General features: G+C 42.7%; 1 protein-coding gene across 3 annotated transcripts in view; it reads left to right on the top strand.

Annotated features, from left to right (window-relative positions):
- Positions 1-74: 74 nt before the first annotated feature.
- Positions 75-4,374, top strand: part of LOC139240874 (TRAF family member-associated NF-kappa-B activator) — a 222,872-nt gene continuing 218,572 nt past the window's right edge. For 2 of the 3 annotated variants that reach the window (XM_070869379.1, XM_070869376.1), the window contains exons 1-2: positions 81-652; positions 3,717-3,853. The gene's annotated coding sequence lies outside the window, so the exon portion shown is untranslated. Of the gene's footprint in view, positions 653-3,716; positions 3,854-4,374 lie in introns of all 3 variants that reach the window. The other variant, XM_070869377.1, reaches the window with a different exon arrangement.

The raw sequence follows: 4,374 nt of genomic DNA, 5'->3' as shown, positions 1-4,374 counted from the left end.
CTTGGAAAACAAGAGGATGGGCGGGTGCAAAGGTCATCGAGTCTCGCGATGTCATCTATCTCCTCAGAAAAATATGTCAAGGTAGTTTAGAAAAAAGTGCAGCAAAAAAAACAACAAAGGTGGGGCTTCTCATCTCTTTTTGTCTTGTTTTCCTCTTTATTATTACAGTGGTTTGATGGACTTCTTGGATGCCATGGAGACAGGGCAGAAGAGAGCCACGCAGATGGCAGCAGGGATGAGAGGCTTTATTTATGAAGAGAGCCCAGAGAAACTGGAGCTCTTTTCCTTAGTACAAACATGATTAAGAGGAGATCTGATAGAGGTGTTCAAAATTCTGAGAGGTTTCGATAAAGCAAAAGCGATCCTGCTCCAGTGACCCCATTGTGTGGTTGTCAGTGAGGACAGGACTTTACTCAGCTGCCATGCCATTTTGGGTGAGATATTGCAGGGCTGCCTGTGGAACTGCTCCCCAACAGAGTCAGGACCGAAGGGAGGAGACTGGAAAAATAAACAACAACAACTTGCATTTATACAGCACCTTTAGCGTAATAAAACGTTCCTAGGCGCTTCACAGGATCGTTGTCAGACTAAATTTGACACTGAGCCACAGAAGGAGATATTAGGACAGGTGACCAAAAGCTTGGACAAATAGGTAGGTTTTCAGGATCGTCTTAAAAGGAGGAGCGAGAGGTCGATAATTCAAATGATAAAAACTACAACAAAGAATTTATACGCTATGGAATATCATGAAAAAATATCCTTGTGTATAACCTTCATATGCTTCCTTGTATGTGAAAAAATATCGAATTATACTGAAATAAAATCATCATCATCAAAGGTGGTCCCTCGAACGAGGATGACTTGCTGCCACATGAGTTTACAGATGTTTCAATAAAGGCATGCTGAATGCATTTATCATACTTAACATGTTTATTGAATAACATTTATTCTATCATTCCATCTTTTTACTGCAATTTATGTTACAAAATAAAGATGAACAATTTTTAAAACATTGCCACATTGGTGTAATCAAAAAATGTGACAGTCCTACTTGATTGATTACCTTTTTTTACTCCTTCCCCCTCAAGTGGATTTTTCATTTGATTTCTTTGGGTGCAGTTTGTTGGAGCGGATTTTTGGACATATACTTGATTGTATACAGGACCAAACATTTGTTTTATTTTCCCCTTTAAATGAAATTTGTAAGGGACAATACTGATGCATTATGCTTTAAACAGTTAGACTTTAAGGCATGCTGGCCTTGAGTTAATGGAGATAGGAAAGTGAGATAATGAACACTGGAGAGTTAAGTACTGGGTATGTTTGTTTATACCGGTGTCAAAAGCCTGCACTTGTTTATACTGCCCTGTCACAATGCAGGATGGGTTATATCAAAAGCTTAGCCTTCGATAGTCAAAGCTTTGTAGTGCTAAAGCATGTGTTGTAAAGTGACGTAATTTGTAAGATAAAAGAACTTCACTGCAGATACCAATTTGAGAAGTGGTTCAAAGACAGGGGTCTTTAACACTTCTCCCAAAGTTTTGTCTCCGATTTAATAAACCTCTCTTTATATATATTATACAGTCTCGGAAATATTTTTCCACAACAAGTTGATCTCAGATTGGTTGCTATAGTATTGATTTGCAGCTGGCAGTACTTTTGACTGTGAATGGTGCTATCAGATGCAGCAGTGAGCTTTACATATGTTCCACTCTTGGTAGTTAAATGTATTAAACGTGCAGGGCGGGGAGCGTCCGCACTCCCAGTACATTTAAATCAGCCCAGTGTAAGGCAATGAAGTGTCCAAATGGTCTAACCTGATTTGACTGCACGCTGGAGGATCTCACACTGCTCCCCTCCCGAGTCAGGTCAGCGGTCATACTGTAACTATAGCGTTGCTGTGACACACACTAAAGTTGCAGTCGACGTGCACCCTTTAGATCCTGCTGCAAGGACCAGGCCTGTTGTCGAGTTGCACTGGCTGCCAGTTATTGCAGAAAGAAAATAAGGTGACTGTCTCCTTATTGGCCATGGTCATGAGTTGGACTTTGCTTATGCGCCACCGATTACCCACTTGTCATCTTCAAGGCAGCAGCCATCATTGAAATATGAGGCAGCCCACGGTTAGAGGAATGTGCTTGGTTGAATTATTTTCCAATGTTTTTGTTATTAGCACTTGTTTTTTTAATTCATCAAGCTGAGTAAAGTCAATGGTAAGGGATGGGTAGTGTGACAGTACAGGACCCCCGGGTCATATATTGCCTGTACTCAATAATTTATCTTAATCCAGTATTGCAGCATTGTGACAACTGTTTCCCACACTGGCCATCTTTATGGCCCCTCTGAGTGAGATTGACAATTTAGTATCGGTGTGTGTGTGTGGTAGACTCAGTACAGGATTGGCCTCAGTGGTGAAGCAAATCAAACCTTCCTGGCACTCACTGTCTAGGCTCATACATTAAGAATTGTCACATGGGCTGCTAGTGCCATGGAACTGGACCTTCAGGAGAGGAAATATTGGGGCGGGGGGCAGAGAAGAAAACAGAATGTTGAAATAACAATCACTATTGGCAGGTACTCCATTTAAAAAAAAATCTAGTTATCAAAATATGAATGAGGAAGTATGTCCTTAGACAAACCACCCCCAACCAGAGGGAGTACTACCTCCTTGTCCATGAAAGTGTCGGTAAATAGGGTGGTTGCCTACCCTTGCCACTCCTGTTCTTGAGCATATACCACTGGGGAGGCGGTGAGCCTGTTTGTTTCTACCTTCAAGCCAACGGCATTTTGAATTGATTACATTGAGTATGGGCTGCAGAATTTTCACTGCTGCAACTGCCCTGGCTGAGCTCACTTAACTCAGCTTTCTGGAGGATCAAACATGGCATCTTCCTGGTCTGCATGGCTCAGTACCACATCAGACGGTGCATTTACCCACTGAGCCATCAGTTAAGTTCACTCTGATTCAGCACACAGAGTAGAAAAGTGTTGTTCGCATTGAATGTGCCAGTGGGCCGCGAGGTTAATGCCAAGGCTGCCCCTCTGACAAAGGGGTGTCAGCTGTGGCTCAGTGGGTAGCACCCTTGTCTCTGAGTCAGAAGGTTGTTGTGGGTTCAAGTCCCACTCCAGAGACTTGAGCACAGAAATCCAGGCTGACACTCCAGTGCAGTGCATGAGACGTTAAACTGAGGCCCCGTCTGCTCTCTCAGGTGGACGTAAACGATCCTTTGGCACTATTTTGAAGAAGAGCAAGGGAGTTCTCCCCGGTGTCCTGGCCAATATTAATCCCTCAATCAACATCACTAAAACAGATTATCTGGTCATTATCACATTGCTGTTTGTGGGAGTTTGCTGAGCGCAAATTGGCTGCTGCGTTTCCTACGTTACAACAGTGACTGCACTTCAAAAGTACTTCATTGACTGTAAAGCGCTTTTGGATGTCCTGAGGTCATGAAAGGCGCTATAGAAATGCAAGTCTTTTTCTTTTCTGATTGCACACATTCACGCTCTGACCCCTGGTCATGAGTATTTGTTGTACCTACCTAGAAGGACAAGACTCATCAGGATAACGAAGCTCAACGTTATGAAAGATGTGCCAGTTCTGATTGTGAGGCACTTTTTATACAACTGCTTATTATAAGCCAACTTTTCATGTTAGGTGTCCTATTCACCTAATAACTTGATTCATTTATCAATATTTACTCTCTATCTTCCAGATACCACATGGAAACAGATGCACTAAATCACATGGATGGTGTGAAGCTAAAATCTGGATCTAGGATCCTTTAAATCTCTATTGCGACCATTATAGCAGAATTCGACCACCAACCCAACAGTGTACAGCTACTAAGTGGTAAGGACTGCAAACATATTGGAGTTTGGGTCAGGGAGAGAAAGGGACGGCTGAGGGTATTCAGAATGGGTGGGAAGTGACAAGCGGCAGGGTTGAGGGTGTATTTGAAGCCAGGCATCTGCACGAAGCCTGTAGGAGTAAGTTGCCGGAGCAACTAGAAGATGGGATGGGTTGATTTCTGAGTATGTTTGTAATTTTTAGGGTTATGTAGTGGGGTGGATGAGCAGTTGTCATGGCAGCTAGATGCCACAGAACTTTCTTTGGGTGGAGTATGTTCGATTCAGTCACTCAAAACAGCCAATCAGAAATGACATTACAGAAATGGTTCTGTGCTCCGAATGATCCCAGGTTCTGGAATCGGATTGGTTGAAGAGACAAGTTGCAGGGACTGAGCTTGCTGCGATATGATTGGTTGAAGTTCTGCATTCTGATTGACTGTAGAGAGTACAGTATTGCATTCGGACATACACAGCACTTTCAATACTATAAATTGCTGGAGTTTTACTCTCAGTGTAGAAGCA

This window comes from Pristiophorus japonicus, chromosome X (assembly GCF_044704955.1).
Source record: "Pristiophorus japonicus isolate sPriJap1 chromosome X, sPriJap1.hap1, whole genome shotgun sequence".
Lineage (NCBI taxonomy): Eukaryota > Metazoa > Chordata > Chondrichthyes > Pristiophoridae > Pristiophorus > Pristiophorus japonicus.
Note: the sequence above shows the minus strand (reverse complement) of the source record. Positions and strands in the feature narration are given on the sequence as shown.